The 19,543-nt window shown below is 32.4% G+C and overlaps 1 pseudogene; it reads left to right on the top strand.

Moving 5' to 3' along the window:
- The first annotated feature begins 18,551 nt into the window (after positions 1 to 18,551).
- LOC149535271 (serine/threonine-protein kinase PBL27-like) lies at positions 18,552 to 19,323 on the top strand (annotated as a pseudogene).
- The last annotated feature ends 220 nt before the right edge of the window (positions 19,324 to 19,543 follow it).

Genomic DNA, 19,543 nt, shown 5'->3' with positions numbered 1-19,543 from the left:
AAAAATTTATTTCTCTAACATAGGTATGTGATGCAAGTTGTGAAAATATAAAATGACCTAGGGTTATGATATGCAAGGTGCAAATGACGTAAGGGGAACGATGCAAAAATGTAAATTTGAGTGATGTTTTAGACTTTTTGACTAAGAGGTTGTTGTTAATCAGGATTGTGCCTTTACCAATAAGAAATATCTAGCCATCTTGTTGAAACATGGAAACTCTATCGGGTGGTGGGTTGTCCTAATATTAGAGATAAATCTTTGGATCCGATCCATTCCTAAATAATGATCATCTAAAAACTTAATTGTATATGGGAAAAGGGATGATAAGTGAATGCAAATAATCAATATTAAAATTAAATGAGATGATGCACCAATTATTTATATGTAACTTTAATTAAATCAACACAATTGCCTATAATACAAATGATTCACAATACCTTGAGAAGCATGTAATTACAAAAGTGTTTCTATGCAAGGACTTAAAACCTTTTGATTTGAAAGGAAGACCTAAGCTTTACCATTTTGTTGTAAAAAGAATAAGGACACACACAAAGACCTACAATTACAAGAGTTGAGATTCGAACATGCAATAAGGAATATACCTTAAATGAAGGATAAGCATAACATAAAAGCAAAGAAACCACAATATTGCACGAGAATCAATAAGAAGGAACTATTGAATCTGTATAATCAATGCTAAAAAAATCTTTGCTACAAACTACTACAATCAACTCAAAAATTTGCAATGTACAAAAAATATGAACAAGAAAGAAGAGAGCTCATAATGAGGTGAAAATATAATAAATAGGGCCTAAAACCCTAATTTGGATATGAGGAAAATACATAAAATATAAGGCTCAAAACTACTCCAATATGTGAATAAATCCATCAAATCTTCCCTCAAGTACCTGTCCAACTGATAGCAAACTGAAATTTGTCTCTAACTTCTCAAAAACAATGCAAAAAACCATAGGTCATATGTGAAAAATAAGCCAAAAATAACATTTTTCAATCTACTCAAAAACATGTAAAACATGCCTAAAAAGGCCTCCAAGTGATTTGCAACTGAAACTAGCCTCAACTACTCCCAAACTAGCTAAAAATTGCACTTAAGTGCTCCATAAATGCATGAAGAATCAAACTACCCCCTAAAAATGAACTCCATGCCCAAGTGAAAGACACTTCTAGTTCCTAAATTTATACTCTAAGCTTAATCCATGCTTGCATACAAAAGGAATTAATTACTCTAAGTGTTTTATAGATTTAATACTTTTGAATATTAATTTTATAATTTATATGCAAGATTTATTTGTTTTATTCATTTAATCCTTCTATTTTCATTTAAAATAATTAATATAATCGAAAGCTTTATCATTTTAGCCTTTGGATATATTAATTTACAATAGGTTTATGCAAATGTCTATATAATTTTATGAACAAAACTGAGTATTTAAATATTTATTAACTAATCAAAATGATTATTTAATGAATATCAAATATCAAATGAATATGAAAATAAAAAAATAATATAATTTCATTCACACTTACACATATTAAATTATATATAATTTTATTATTATTAAAAAATCAATTAATATAATAAGTGAGAATAAAATTATTTAAAAGATATATTTGAAGAAAAACAAACTTCACATATCCGGACCCAAAATGCCAGCTGTGTTGTATTTGATAAAATGAGGGCTCCAAATATGTAAAAGACAAAAACCTTAAATTTTTTCATTTTTTTTCATTTGGCCTTTCTAGACTTTTTCGGAGACTATAGCTAGCTTAGGGTTTAAAGAACTTGTTTTCTCAAAGAAAACTATGAAAAATCCTAAAAAGATTTTTGGAAATTTAGTATGCCTACAAAATCTCATCGGTATATCCACATTCACCCTCTTTAATTGCTAGTAAGCTTAATACAATACCATTGTTTGTTCTAGTGACATGGGACCTCCACTAAATATGTCCCATTAGATATCATTTGTAGATTAAAGTAATGTTTGACCTCACTTTGTATTAGCTTCCTATTTTTTTTTTTAACAATAAAAAATGAGATATGTGATTTTAATGTTGGAAGTGTATGTTGTGAAGCTTTCATTTGTTCTCTATGTTGTGACCTTTGACACATTTGTAATTTGTTGAGGTATTCTCCTTTTGTATGCATTCTATAAATTGGCTTCACTTTTTTGAGTGGCCATTAGATGTCATCTTATACTTTGGAGACCCTTGAGATATGAAGTACATGGACTTGACCACACTAGAATTGATCTTTTGGTTAGTACTCCAAAGCTTGTGATTTTGAGAATTTTATTTATCTTTCGTGCTTTATAGCTCATGGGTTTAAATATGCTAGCTGCTCAAATACTAACCATAAGATGAACTTTGTTCATCCATACATCTTTGTAATCTCTTTTTACTATCTTTACTCATTTCTCTTTATTCATAACATTGTAACTCCCAACTTCAACTTGGACTATTAGAAACATGTTATTGTAATGTATACTCATGTTTATTCACTTATATCTTTGATTGTTATATGTTTTTTTGTGTGTTTGTATTACAACCCTCTGTCATTACAATAGAACTCTCTATTGTTTGCAAAGAACATGTCCGATTATATTAGACTTTATATTGTAGCCTTCTATTAAACTGAAAGATCTGATTATGTTTGATGAGATTCATAAACCTCACTACAAAAACTTATCTTCTATTCCAACTAGGTTTATTAAAAACTATACAATAAGCTTATCCTTAGAAGGTTGTGGCTGTAGATTTATTACTTTCAGCTTTAAGCTCTATTTGTGCATGAATATCTCCTCAAGGCTCCAAGAAATTGTGACCCTTCCATCACCTTTTAATCCACACTCAAACTTTAAATGTTGATTTTATAATGTGTTGGTCAAAATATTTACTTAAAAATAATCTTTGTCAGGCACTTCCCTCTATAGTAGATTATGTGGCTCAAGGATTGTTTTGAACAATCATGATGCCAACTTTCATTAAAAATCAAAACATATTTTGTTTAAAAAAAATATTTCTATGTACATGCTCTATTGTTTTGATTTTAGAGATACCATTCATGCTTCTTGATTTTTGTTATTAAAGCTTGAAAGTCATAAATTTTATGACCAAGTCCTCGAGATTTTCCTCAGTCAGCTTCAACTCAAAGCATGCTGAGTATGACTTATATCTTTTACATATAATAAATCTTCATTTCTTATCGTTGATCCTCATGAAACTCTTGATATTAAAATATAATGGAAAATCATATTCAGCATGAGTTGTAGGAGACTTGCATTCTCCTCAATTTGCACCTCATTCTTTTGCTAAAGATATGTAATATAAGATATGAAATGAAATGTCCTTCTAGTCAGTCATTGTAAACACTCACCCTATCATTTTGAAGATGTAATATTCTTGTTTCCTCTTACTTTGACTAAGTTGAACTTTTAATCTAGAGATTTTCTTATACCCGTGACTTGTCCTATAGTCATTGGGTCTTCCTCATTAGCTATTAATTTTGCATAAACTACTATGTTTTATGATCAACACTTCTATTGATCACCATTTTTTGTACTTTACTTTTAGATGAACAAAAACATTATGAAGCTTGATGTTAATTATGTGTAGTAGCTATAATGATAAATCAGAAAATGATGACTTTAGAAAAATAATATTATCTCTTCACTTGTTCACATTAGAAGGATTCTTCTTGTAAGAGACCTAAATTACCCCACTGTAGACATAACCTAGAAAGTGTTTTCCATGATTTTATTTCATTTGTGCAAAAACTAGCTCACAAAATGACTTAAATAATCAAACTTTGAACATTGCTCCAACCTTAAATTGCCCCTTTGTCATGAAAACCAAACATGAAAGCTCTGGTTTTATTGAGATAAATAAACAATTTGAAATCATTTCAATTTAATCTAGCACATATAGCCTATGAAATTCATATAATTTTCATGATGCAGAAAATCATTAATAGTTCTAGCCATCCTTATTGGCTTAAACTGAATTTTCATTTTGAATATATGCATTCTAGATTTGAAAATTATACTTAGGCTCATAAATTATACTTGTGATTTTAAAATGTGTTTGATCTTTTTCCATGTTATCCTAAAACCTTGATATTTTATTGCTTTAGCTGATCATAATAGACTAGCTTAAATCTAATAATAATTTCATGATGAAACCTTGAAATAATGTTGAAACCTCATAATATCATGCAATCTTTTCCATTTAAACCTAAAACAATCATCATTTAAAGTTAGGAACGATGTACCTTTCTATGTAGTAGGGATTTTATGAATGCATGAACCTTTATGAATGACATTTGAAACCCTTCTATCTAAAATCTTATATAACCTTGTGATGAACTTGTAAAGCTAGAAGGCTTCATGACAAGAAGTCATGTCCCTTCAAGAATTGTGATAATGTCTATCAATTATCCTTGATGAATTTCTTTATGCCTCAAAGCTGATTTTTTTCTCAACCTTATTTGAAATGTAAAATATAGTATGCCAAAAAGGTTTCATAGTTGTAATGTTATGTCCCTTCAATAACCTCGCATCCAATAATGTATCTTGAACTAATCTATGATTCAATTGAAAGGTTCCATACCTAAAACTTATGTATGTTCCTTTGAAAATCTCCTCATTATCTTCAGTCTTTGCATCTTCCTGATTTGACCATAAGGTTACACACTTGCAATTTATGCATGTCTCTTAAATGATTTCCTAAGTGTCTTCAATCTTCTACTATGGTTCAACTAGAAGGTCCCATACATGTATCTACAGGTATGCCCTCTCAACAATCTCCCCAAAAATCTTCGCCTCTACATGATTCAGTTGAAAGGTGTCATGCTTGTAACTTATGTCTGATCCTTCAACAACCTCAAGTATTCATACTTGTATCTACATATGGAAAAAACTTATTAGTATAAAACGTGTTTCACTTTCTCCTTCTTTCCTTTATACATATGGTTGATGTACACTACTTTTTTGTTTAACTAGAATAGATAACATTGATTGATATGTATTTGTTTCCTTAGCTCAGTCATTTCATGTGATTGACATCGTTCTTCTTTTCTCCATAAATTCCATCAAGGATGTAGAGACCTAGGGTCTCACTCAATTTTAACATGGTTGGCTCTATACTAGGCAATGACAAAATCATTGATCTCTGTCAAAAAAAAAATTCTTGTTAAATGATCAATATACATTTCTCATATGTATATATTTTACTTTCTTGAGAATGTATTCAAAGGATTTCAAAGTTTTAAAAAAACTTGTTTTGTTTCAAATGGTTACCACAACTTGTGTGGAACAAACAATATATGCTTTTCCGTTAATGAAATAAAAATCTCTTTTGTACATGTGTTCTTTCTAATTTTTTGCAATCTTTAGACCTTCTCAATACTTTGAAACTAACAATGTTTGAAACCGTTTAATTATTCAACTTTGTATGCAACTGTGATTTGTTAATCCATTAGTTAACTAGCAATGATGTATAAATCAATTTCAACTTATTTTCACATAGGCAGTAAAATTAGGGAAACTTTAGAAAAATTTTCATATGTAGTGAAAATTGATAATATTTTTGGTGACCTCTCAGGGGTGTTTTCCTACTAAACAGAATCTGGCAAACTGCCTTAAGCATATCTATTGGGAACAGAGTTATCCTTGGCATTAGAAAATTGAACGTTCTTAGACTTTAATATAACTATAAAACCTTAAAATATGAAACACACTTGCTGAAAGAAATAGACCACACCATGCCAAACTAAAACTAAAACTAAAATTGAAAACTTCAACCAAATCTTTAAGCTGCCATTGGATTTTGTAGTTGTTTTTTTTAATAATTGTTTTTAATATATTTTTAATAAAAACAATCAATACAAAACCCAAAACATAACTCACCATTTTTATATGATATTATAATTATCATAGTAATTTTTAACTACTATGGTAGTTATATTATTATATATATATATTTATATTTTTTAAATAAATTTCTATAATAGATTTGATAGGAAAAATACAAACAACCGATCGAATTTTGTATATAAAATTTTGATTTATTTTCCAAACCCTACCTGAATTGTAATTTTCTAAATCCATCCACATAATTAGAATACTCAGGTAAGGGTTTCAAATTGATTCAGCTAATAGACAATTCAATAACGAAAATCATTTTTTCTCAAACAAGGGTTTCAACCCAAATTAAATTCTAAAATTAGATCCATTCAAACACAGAGAAGACAAAGAGATTTCAATGAGGAAATTAATGCACAAAACTCAATAAGATCCTACCTTGATTTGATGCTAACTGATCAGATGCTCAAAGCTTGCAAGAAAATTCTTGTCCTTTCGAAAACCCTCTTTCTCAAAAACTGGCTCCTCCAAACCTGTCTGTTGAGAAATGAGCTCTGATTTCTTAATAAAGAGCCTTCTCCATTTAAGGTTTTGGTTTTTCAATCATGTGAAACCTTATTATTATTATTATTATATTTTATTTTCATGTGTAACATTTTGCATTTTTAATTAAAATAAACTTTATTAAATTTATTCTCTCTCTCTCTCTCTCTCTCTCTCTCTCTCTCTCTCATATTAAATTACAAGATGTCTTTAATAATATATTTATTAATTCAACTAATAATAATATTTAGAGTTTATTATCAAAATAAAACTCCTACATAAATTATTATCAAATTAAATATATATAATTATGCACAAATTAGAACTTTAATTAAATATTTTAATTGTAATTCTTTTATTTAATTAATTTCTTACTTAATTAAATATAACTAAAATTTGATTTTTCTTTATAATTTTTATGTTAAATTAAATAATTAAATAATATTTTATTTTATTTTATTATTAAAAAAAACACAATAGATCCAACTAAATACGAAAAGCCATTATTAAGATAGAGTACTAAATAAAACTCACAGGTCAAAAATTAGGAATTCACATCACTTGATGAATCCAGTAGGATAAATAACTTAGATACTTGTCCTACTTTCTAGGAAATTGGCTTAGGGTTATGATTTGGACTCAAGAACTATCTCCCCTCTTTTACCATTGAGATACTATGATAGGGTATGCTCATCTTGGTAATTCAGGGGAGTCGATGCTCAATACTTGTAATTTGCATAAAATCTAAGCATGTACACACACACACACACACACACACACACACACACACACACACACACACATAATCTTAACTAAACAAGCAATGGTGGGGAGTTGTGCATAATGTAGATCTCGACTAGAAAGTGACTACGACTCCCTCCCTCAACCACATCATAAACATCATACATAAAGTAAAACATACATGTACACCATACACATGCAAGTATAGGGTAAGTATCCATAGAAATTGCATATAAATCATTCATCTACCTAACATCTTAAAATAACTAAAATCATTATATAAAAGCATCATTATCGAAAGAATAATCATACCTACATGAAATAATTGAGTATCAAGTAGATCATCACATAAATCAATTGAGTATGAAATAGCATCCAAATCAAATTAGGTAATCAAGTACCACTAATCATCAAACATAACTATAAAGCTAGCCTAAAATAATTCGGCAATATAATATGAAAAGTAAACCAGGGGTAGGAATGTCAGAATTCTTTAGAATAACTGAGAGGTGGGGTGAATCAATTATTCAAGGTCCAAATGCCCTAATAATAAATTTTCTCTACTTTTAATGAATCCATACACTTTTCATCCATCCATACTTAAATCAACCATATTAGCAAGTTACAGTAAATCAACATGTAGAGATAAAACATGAAAGATCAACACATGACACAATGATTTACGTGGAAACCCAATTTGGGAAAAAACACCAGTAACATGCTACTTGATTTTCACTCTTCTAAAGTGATGCCCTGTTAAAAGCCCGCCTTGTTAAAGGCTTACAACACACTGTTAAATGTGACCTTGTTAGAGGATTTAACCAAACTATTAGGAATGGGCCTGGTTAAAGGACTTTTTGAACATTCACTTGGAATGTCACCCTGTTAAAGGATTTACCTCATGGCTATTAAACCAACCTAAGTCCATAGGATTTAAACTATCTGTTACAATCGCTAGAGAGTAACAATAATGGCTTTTTGATCTGATACAACTTACAACATACTTTGCAGATTTCATATCACACTTCAGTTTTATTCTTTTGCTTGGCTTTAATCACTTCAGCTCTAACTACTTGTCTTCTTCTCAAGCTTCATCTCCTTGAGTCTTCCTACTCATCATACCAATGCATCCATAGCTGGGATCTTCTTATTGAAACAGAGTAACTATGCTCTCTTTCCTCCTTAGCACCTCCTTCAGCATTTTATGCTTTCATGCTTGACCGCCTTTCTCTATATCTTCTTCGTGAACTTATGTCTCCTTAAATAGAAATATGATTTGCCTTTTCCACTCAATTCTCCCTCTCCAATTTTAGGGTTTCAAATGGATTAGGTAGGATACAATGTATCTATCCCATATCTTGTTCTTATTAAAAACTTTGTCAGTTGTATCCTTTAAAAATGTTCTACATGGTTTTCTGTGCCACCAGCTCATCATTCTTATCTTCCATTTAATTTAAAAACTTCTAGATAACAACCTTGTCGGCTTAGATCTGGCAAATCTTTGATTTTCAAAATAATGCAACAACTTGGCATTATTGATTTATTGGTGCTCGACACCTCTATGTTACTCGGCACTATTGGTTTTCTGATGCTCGACATCTATTTCTTGGATAGCTTGGCACCTAAATAATATTGTATCACTCGGCACTTAATAAATTCTGTGTCACTTGACATCGAAAGTTTACTCGGCACCTGATGTTGATCTTGCTTAGCTTTAACTAGGAATCTGTTCGGCACCTACTAGCTTGCTCGGCTCCCTCTCTCTAATGAACTTTAGTTAGGCTTTATAGATGTCTCAGCTAAAAACCTTTCATCTCTGATATGTTTCAGTGTGCCCATTCTCTGTGTCTTATAGTATGTCATCAACACACTTTTTCATCAATGGCTTAGCTGATCCTTGTACTTCATTACAACATCATAACTTCAACCTTTCTCTTGGTGTACTAGTTACATCTTATTGATTGCCTCCTTCTTGTCAATCAACTAACTGATAGTATTTGGATCACTAAAGCAATTGTCATTCCTACAAATAGTAAGTTTGACATCAATGACAAAACAATGATTGAGAACATTCTTTACCAGTTCCATATAATCATTCTAACAACTTTCCTCATGATCTTTTCAATCATTTCCAACAAGGAACTACAATAGGATGATGGTGGATAGATAAAAGAAATAATAAAATTGATCAAGTGATTAGGTAGTGATAACATGTTAAGGACATATGACATTTAATGAACATTGTAAATTCCATAAGATCAAAGTTGATTGATAATATTAATCATAATAACATAAATAGACATCATCAATGTTATTAAATTGATTGGATAATGCCATGATCTGATATTGAGGGACTCAACAATGTTGATGATTGGATGATAAAGATGACAGATTGACCTTGCATTGAGGGACATGGCAGTGCAAAGGTAAGATTTTATAGGTTTGATATATTGACAATGCATTGAAGGACACACCGATACCTAGGGTTGGATAAATGATGATTGATTAGGAATGTTTGACATGTTTTAGATCATCTAGAGTTGATTTAGAATAGTTTAAGGTTGATTTGGGATGATTTTGGGTTAATTAGAAAGGTTTTTGATAATATTGAAATGGTTTAGGTTTGATTGGACAAGATTCTGATAATGTTGAAATGATTTGGAGTTAGTTCTGAAAAGTTTAGATGAAGCATTAACCAATTCTGAAATGATCTATAGTTGATTTGAAAGGGGGGTGTGAATGATGAAGGATATTGTCTAAATATGCTCAAATGATAATCAAGTTGGCCAAAAGATTAAAATTAGTGAAATGAGAAAATGGGACATGTTAGTATGAAAATATGATTAAACAGTAGATGCAAACAATTTTTTAGCATCTATATTTTGCCCCTCTTTGATACAATGTGATTTACAACACTGTGTCAAAGAGTAATTGATGAAAAAGCCATTAAAAATTTTCCCAGTAGGGGTGGTATATATGGGTGCCTGCTCAAGAAATTGACTAAAAAATGCATATGATACATCAATTTGTCGATAATGATGAGACAAATCCATAACAACTAACATAACAAAAATTAGAGCTCAAATGCAAAAGTTATGGGGTCTAGAGTGCAAAAAGAATCATGAAAAACATAGAAAATGTTAGGATAAACCACAGACAAAAATAAAAACTACATGCAAATATAACCAATAACAAAAAATAATAGAACACACAAAAATGAACACAAGGCACCAAGATTTAACGTGGTTCACTCAATCCCTGGGCTACGTCCACTGAAGAGAAAGTCTGATCTTATTACAATCCAGTGATTACAACCTGATTACAATCCGTAATCCCTTACAGCTCAATACCGCCGCAAGAACCAATTTCACATCACAACATTATGAAAAATACCCAACCCTAAGCCCTTTTATACAAGTATTAAACCGCTTTAGGGTTATAACATGTCGGCCATATGTCGGCCATAATATGTTGGCTACCATGTCGGCCACTGCCCAAATTTTTTTTTCGAACCCCACTATTTATGAAGTATGTATAGTACTTTCCTGATCAGTCACCACAATCTAACAAAAAATACCTCTTATACATCCATCTAGGTATAAAATGGGCTATAATAGGGCTTGGAGATGGGTTTGGAGGTCATTTTAACCCTCTCACTTGGAAGAAAAGAGCTATGGATCAAGGAAGATGGATAGGCTACCTAGGGAGAAACATCATGGAGAATGAGTGTGTTCCTGCCAATAATGGGTAGATGTAGGACCATTGGTGAGTACATTGAGGTCTGTATGTGTATTTTATGTATTTCTAGATTAGGTATGTGTAAAACAGAGGTCAAATAGGGCTCTAGGAGTAGTTTTGGGTTCCCAACTACCCCAAGTGAACTAAGGGTGCACTTGGCATGACCAACTAGACCATGGGTTATCTATTTTCTTCTTTATGGTTACCAATTGTAATGCCTTCATAGAGTTCAAAGGATTTTACAAGAGCATCATCATTGTCAAATTAATCAAAGATTGATCATCCATAGTGGTCCCAATCTAATAGTTTAGGATAACTTGAGGGGATGTCATCTTCAATGTTGAATGGGCTCTTCTCAAAGGAACATATATGGGTATCAGATTCAATAGTATTGTTGGGTCATGTTTGGGAGTTGGAGGACTTGGATCCCAAAATGTTTTGATGCATGGTGTAGAGTTGGTTTGAACGAAAGGTGGAGTTATAGAAGATTTTTATTCTTCATAGGTAGTCTATTAGGATCAACAAAGATATGGTCAAGTGCATAAGGACTATCAAGATCATCAGTTTTAGGTTGGATATCCTTAGATGTATTTTCATCATTCAAAACATTCATAGTCTCACAAAAGGTTACCTTAGTACTAGGAGGACCTATTAAGAATGGTTTAAATTTGATCCAAAAACTAGGAGGTCATCCTTTTATAATGATAGGTTCAATTATTCCTTGTCTCTAAGATACAAGACCACTACAACCATCATAGCCTTTTTTTTGCATGATAGTAAACCCAGGTCCATACTTGTTAGGAGATATCAAACTGGGTTTGTGTTCTTCTTTTTCTTTCTCAATACAAAGGGATATCTTCTCATAGCCATGTTATTCATGTAGGCCACCTCCACTAATGAAATTGGTAGAAGTGATTTTTTGTGCACTGATCTCAGGATGTTGTACTTGCAGTAGTTGTTGTTTACCATATGATTAGGGAGAAAGTGGAAACTTCCTAATGTGAAATGCTTGAGATATAGAGTACTCTCCACAACCTTTGTCTTCAATCTTCAATGTTTCCTAGAATATATTAGGGTCCAAATGTTTAAAGGGTATCATGGGTTGTGTTTCATTGTTTTATGGGACTTGGTATACAGTGGTTTGTCTTAGGCTACCACAAACCTAGAAGGGATCTAGATCACCAGGGATGGTAACATCTATATTGTTAAAGGAGAAATTTAGACACTGGTGATATGTAGAAGGAACTTATTTTATGGCATGAATCCAAGGATGTCACAGTATCATGTTGTAGTTCATTTTGATATCTAGGACTTTGCATAGTATGTTCTTAGTTGTAGGACCAACTTTGATAGGTAATATGATAACACCTTTGGAGAAACATTCACCATAATCATAGACTTTTACTGTGATTCTATGGGAGGAGTCCACATATTCTTTAGAGTGACCAAGACCCTTCACAACTTTTAGGAAACAAATGTTCAATCCAGGTCCATCATATATCAAGACATGTTTGACCCTAGCATTATGAACAAAGACCTCAAGATGGAGGGGATCATTATGATTAGGTCTATATCTAGGGACATCTTGATGTGAAAAGGTGATATATTATGATGTAGACAAATTTCCAACCATGGCCTAGAACTGGGAAACATTGATTTTATCATGCACTATTTACTCTTTTAGGGATTGTTCAAGGATCTTCTGATATTCATGGGATGAGCATAGAAAATTTGGGATGGATGGATATTTGTGCAAGGGTCTTGCCAAGTTGGTCAACAAGGTTGTAATCATAATAAGTTACAAGTTTTGTGGGAGAAATGGGTCTATTAGGGGTTATAGATCTTGGTGTGATGCATGGTGACATCACAACAAGGATCTTTGATCTTCAAGGTGAATGTATATTTTCATAAGTTGGACTCATTAAAGCAATAAATGGTATCCTTTGAGCAATGGATCTATCCATCTTCTTATTTTCTAGAAACTTCTCTTTAAATTATTTTATTAGGTATATTACCTAATCCTCTTCTTGAATTAAATGATCTAACTCATTAATCTTAATATAGTTTCCATATCCTAGGAAATCAACTGAAATGGTAGGAAATCACGATTCCTCAAATGCATTCAAAATACTATTACTCATCCATAACTAAGTTTTGGCACTCGGTTGCCACTTAATTTCTCGATAATTATAGAGCTTGGCATCAACACTATCACTCAGTAGATACTAATTCTCAGTCAACATTGAATTTTCTTAGCTTGTACTATGGCTTGGTTGACACTAGCATCACTCAACAATCCTTAATCTTTTACTCTTTTTCTCGGTCAATCTTTACATAAGTGATATATCTTGACTTTTTCGAATCACTTTTTGTTATCAAAGTCTAACTAATCAAATGTCCATTGCAACTTCCTTTTCATAACAACCTTTCCTCTAGGTTCTTTTGTTATGAGAAAAATATCAAATCCTCTTCATCAATCAGATAGATATGAAATTTAGTTTAGATAGAAATATGTCTCATCAGTATATTTGACATCAATGACAAAACAATAATTGTTCCAATTTTAGTTTCCAACAGGGGTATCAGTTTTATGTTGAGGTAGTGCTTTGTTCAAATTTTGTGAATACATGGGATTTGTACCTTTAAGGGTCATCTGAGGTTGTGTTGCATTGATTGTTTGGGCATCAACAATACTATCATTTGTGAGATTCTTATTCTTGTTGAAGAACTTCATCTTGTCATTAGACAAGTTTGTATTGGTGTTGTCTTTGTTTGTCTTTAGGATGCCTTTATAAATGAGTGCATCTTCAATGCTAGCCCACTTTTAAATTAATTTGGTAATAGTGCTAGGGCTCTTGATCTTAAGTTCATACATTAGATTGGGGACTAGGTTCTCAATACATAGGTTGACTTATTTTTATTTTGGAATATCCAATAAGAATTGACTAATAAGGTTTCTCCAACATAACAAGAATGTCATGATTGGTGTTGACACAAAATTTTGCACCATTGCTTGAGGTATGATGCTCAAGTGACCTCATGTAATATAGAAATGACCTCCAAGTGTGGGACTTGTGCTTTGAGGTTGAATCTCTGGAGAAAGTTGGCTTCCTTATGATCAAGGTGTAGCTAACTACTCTTGAGAGGAAAAGGGAGAAGGAGATGCAGGAAAAAAAAATACCTAATCTAATCTAAAGGGGGTGATGCACCTATATTGAATGGTTCCAACTCTACATGTAGATGCACTACACATCAAAAAAATACCCAATTACACTAATCTTAATTCTATTCTACCTTCTAAGAAACCATATGCAGGTTTAGAACTGGTTCAAATGTTGAAAGGAAAGGGATTTCACGATATAGCAACTGCTAATACACTTGACACAACACATAGATTTGAGAAGATGAAAAGAAATATTCAAGACAAGCCAATAATATGCACAAATTAATGAATGGAAGGAAGAGGTAAGAATAGGAATATTTCATTAATGGAAGGTAATATTACAGAGCATAATGCTACTACAAAATAAAGATAAGGAATAACATATAAAACATATTTACAATTGCTTTTTATAGAGCTCAAACATAACTCTGATATTACATTGAGTGCAAACTCTAACTATGTAGAGTTGATATTGTAGAGAAGCAATAACTACTGATTAGAAGAAAATCATGATCAGATACACATCCCTATGCTGGAAGATTTGATCTTTAGGTGCAGATCTAGTTCTAAATAGATAGAAGTAGTGGCCATTACTACTCTGGCTGGTAGAGGGATTGATATGGTAGTAGAGGAATGAAATTTTCATTTAAAAAAACATGGAGAACACCAAAAGTGGTTGTAGACGACCCAAGAGATTAATTTACCATTAAAGAGTTGTTCTTTGTAGTATTGTTAATGTGCTAGATCATCAAGTCAACTGAAGTCAATCCTCAGACTTGCCATGTGGTCCAATGCCCCTAAAGTGTTTTACCACCTTGCCAACCTTCATCTATTTGTGTTGACCTATTCTTGCATATTTGTTCATGGCTTTGCAACTTATTTGCTTCATTAGCTGCATGTCCTTGTGAAATCATGACGCCTTCATGTTTTTACCTAATTGCTACATTAGGACCCATTTCTACCTTATTCTCTTAACCCTTGTGACCTAGCGACTACCTCCATTCACCACTTCATTGTCAATTTATTTCTTAGCATTTAAAACCAACAACTAGGAAAATAAACATCATTAGCTATTTTAGCCAGGTCATGGCTTATCCCCTAGTTGGCATCAAATGTTTGCAACCCTTCAATTGCAACCCTTAACTGTGATTGCCCAGTCACAACTAAAAATATTTCCTTCCTTTAACCCTATGAAGCCATGACCAAACCAATTCACAACATCACCACTATAACCTAGGGTAACCCTAAACTCCTTGTGACATTGTGAACAATGCATTTTGTAGTTTCACATCATTAATCCCAAGTCAACCTTAATCACCTACAACCATGCGAAGACCATCCTTTGACTATTTGATTCTCCATCACAACATCATATCTTAAACAAACTTAACTACTTAAAACCATATGATGTTGTGAATGTAGTTATCTTAACCTTATCACTCCATTGGAACCATCGGCTGACTTCCTCCACTAACCATTGTGAAGGAGCAAAACTGTTATATTTACCACCATTGTGACCTTAACTTTGGTTTGCATTCAACTCCATTTGACTTTGCAAACCAAGAGTATCACAACTTCACTACTCTAACCCAAGATTGAGCTTATTCCTTTGCAATGATGTGATGAACTAAACCTTACTGTAGCCTATTTGAATTTTGCATGGTCATGACTTAAATCTTTGAAGCTCTTCGATGGAGTGCATTGATTCAACTGATTTACTTTCATTTGATGAAAATTTTTGACCCTCGTGACAATGCAAAAAGGAATTCCTCATGAACCTAACCAACCATAAAATGGTCACAATGTCATTTTCGCATTTTCATTAAACATCGTCTAACTTTGGAAGATGAGAAACAGAATGTTGTTGATGTACCAAGATCTAAAGACAATGATATAACTGAAGAACCTTCAGTACCCTCAACCAATGAGCCACTACCCCTCTATCAAACTTCTAGCACATCCTTCATTATGTAGCCCACATACTAAATTTGGTCCCACCCTATCCATGTGTCAGCATGTCGCATTCTCGCATTGGCTAAAAACCTTGCAACTTTATATAGAGAGAATATGACAGCCATTGATTTGGAATGTTTGGTTGTGGGGAAGATTGTGGGCTTGAGTTTTTTTTTGATGCAAATCTTGACCTACAGTCATGTGCTAACTGTTGAGAAGACTGTGTCTCACATTCATAGGTTCCCTAATGGTTAAGTGATAATTACCTATGACCAAGCAATGAAAGGAAGTCACATGGTTGTGACTTAAAATCTCTTATGTATGTATGTATGTATGTATGTATGTATGTATGTATATATATATGTGTGTATATATATATGTATGTATGCATGTATATATATATACATATGTATATATATACATCTATATATACATCTATATATACATGTATATATATATATATGTATACATGTATATATATATATATATATATATATATATATATATACATGTATACATATATATATATATATAGATACATATATATATATGTATCTATATATATACATATATATCTATATATATAGCATCTATAGGGAAAAAGAATCCTTATAATTGGAATTACGTCATACAACATAGATATTTGAAGAGTTATGGATTTAAATGGTGTTGAGACACAAAATTGAAGCCCTGATTTTGAGTACCATCCTAAAAATCAAGCCCTATAAGTGCTTTTTAATACATGAGTACCTGACTGTCTTTTTGACACCTAAGAGATGTTTAATGTTTCTAACACCTTAAACTTAGAATATCCACTCATCCGATGAAGATAAATTTCCATGCTGAGTCATTAAGTGAAGTTCCATTTTGAACAATGTCCAAATCTGCATTTTTGAAGTGTCAAACAATGACAAGAGGCCTAGTTTGCATCTGAATATCTCACACCCAGTTATGTTTCATGGCTCATCTCTTTGAGAATATTTAGTATCCATATCAAAGAACCAATGTTTTAGATTTTGAGTCATTTTGATATGTTTTGACTAGGTTTTGAATCCCTCAAAGTCGGTCATTTATTGTTGACATGTTGATGCAAATTGTTCAAAATTCTGGGAGGCCCTGTTTCACTTGTTATAACTTTGACCTAGTTGACTGAAATGAGATAAATCCTTTTGCATTGCATTCTAGAGTCAGAGACTTGTTATGTTTCAAATTTGAGCTTGTGATGAATCTATTTGATAAGTTTTTGAATGTGATTCGAAATGCAATTTATAAAGTTTTATTAGTGTTATAAAGTGTAGATTGATTAGTACTATTGTTCATGATGTCATAACTCTGAATCTATGATAGATGAGATCAAATGGATTATACCATTGCATTCTACTCTAAAAATTCTTGAGTGTACTAGTTTGCAAGTCTTGACAAATCCGTCTACACACTTTCCCAGGTCCATTCCATTTGAAAAAATCACTTTTATGTCAATGTTTCCAGTTCTACAAATCTGAGTAGCCCACTTTGACCGCTTTCCAAATGCACCCAGTTATTCATCATGATCTAAGTTCCTATATTTATACTCTCCTCATGACAGAAAACCAATGACCCAGTTTTCATTGCCCTAAGTGTCAATCTGACCTATTTTTGAAGCCAAAACCAAACACATTTTATGGTTTTCTAACTTGTTTGCTTACAAGCAATTCTGAGAAGGCATCTTTGACAGGCAATATCCTATGACTGAGAATTCCTCATGAGATGAGATTTGGCTAGTTGCAAGAATATGGAACAAAGAATTAATGTGTCTAATTTCAGAGCCCAGTTGAGTGTTTTTGTCAATTTTTAAGGCCAGTAAGAGGACCCCTTGGCACGAAGTTGACAATTTGTAGAAAGAGGTGGAAATGAGTTTAAAAATTTAAATCAATGATGCAAATTGATTTTAGTCAAAATTGGGTGTTTAGTGGGCCAGTTTGAGATGTCAGTGGTTTCAAAATGAAAAAAAATTAGCCAGACCCACTTTGGCACCTGACTATTTTCTGTTAGAATTGAATAGGTAAGAAGGTTGAACATATTCTAAAGTACAAAGAAGTGGGAAAGTTATAGTGTTTTCTCTTATGATGCAAATGGTGATGTTCGAAGTAATGTTCCTTAACTCCTTGCAAAGAGAAAGTAGTGCAATTGGATGTTTTAAGAAGGATGATTAGAACATTAGTTGAATGAAAAGATGAAATATCTCCACTTTACATATTAGGAGCAAACATCACTGATTGATAATGAAAGTTAGATGTCATTGCTAGCCTCGAATAGATTTTGATCTAATATGCTTGTCTTTACATGGAAGCACCATAATAGATTGATGCTAAGATATGAGGTTTATATACTTTGGTTATAGATACTCATTCTTTTAATGAGGAGAATATTTGTCAACCCACTACATGACTCTGTGTATAACTCTCAAAGCTTAGTCACATGGGATAACCTCGATATCATTCCCAATCTGATGTATTATTCAACTCTAAGATTATTCAAATTTTCTAGCTCCTTCAATCTTGGTTGCCGTTATCAAGCAACTTGACAGAAATGGGCTTCAAGGAAATAGAGAATTTCTTATTGAAGTTTTAATGCTAAGCCTTCTTCATCATGACTCTTGTTAACCTTATTGGGTATTGTGATGATGGTGACCAAAGACTTTTAGTCTATGAGTATATGCCATTGGGGTCACTAGAAGATCACCTGTATGATCTTCCACTAGACAAGGAGCCCTTGGATTGGAAAACTAGAATGAAAATTGTTGCAAGTACTACTAAAGGGTTGGAGTACATGCATAACAAAGCCAACCCACTAGTAATTTATCAAGATTTGAAATGCTCCAATATTTTACTAGATGAGGGATATCATGCCAAATTATTTGATTTTGGTTTAGCTAAACTTAGTCCAGTGGGAGACAAGACTCATGTTTCTACTTGTGTAATGGGAATATATTGGTACTGTGCACTAGAATATGCAATGACTGGTTAGTTGATAGTAAAATCAGACATGTATAGTTTTGGGGTTGTTCTATTGGAATTAAGCATCAGTAGGAAAGCTATTGATAATTCAAAGTCAGTAGGGGAGCACAATCTTGTTGCTTGGGCATGTCTATTATTCAAGGACCATGGGAAGTTTCCATATATGGCTGATCCATTTCTCTAAGGACATTATTCTATGAGAAGCTTGTATCAAGCACTTGTTGTTGTAGCAATGTGTGTTCAAGAGTAGGCTATAATGCATCCACTGATTGTTAATGTAGTGACTGCTCTCACCTATCTTGCATCATAGACATATGATCCTATTACAAATCTAGCACAAAGTACACATGTTTCTCCTCCCATGCCTCCATGTGGAAAAAAAGATAGTGAGAAGAAGATGAGTGGCGGTTTAGACAAAAAAATGCTAGACTTAATAGCCATGTAGGTATTGGCTCTCCATCTATACATGCTCAGGGTTCTCCAGATCAAATTCACTAGTATGTGAAGCTAAAACATGAAAAGAAAGAAGG

The sequence above is a fragment of the Cupressus sempervirens genome, chromosome 10 (assembly GCF_028749045.1).
Source record: "Cupressus sempervirens isolate cs-2001-9-10 chromosome 10, ASM2874904v1, whole genome shotgun sequence".
Taxonomy (NCBI): domain Eukaryota; kingdom Viridiplantae; phylum Streptophyta; class Pinopsida; order Cupressales; family Cupressaceae; genus Cupressus; species Cupressus sempervirens.
This window is presented reverse-complemented; position numbering and strand designations above follow the sequence as displayed.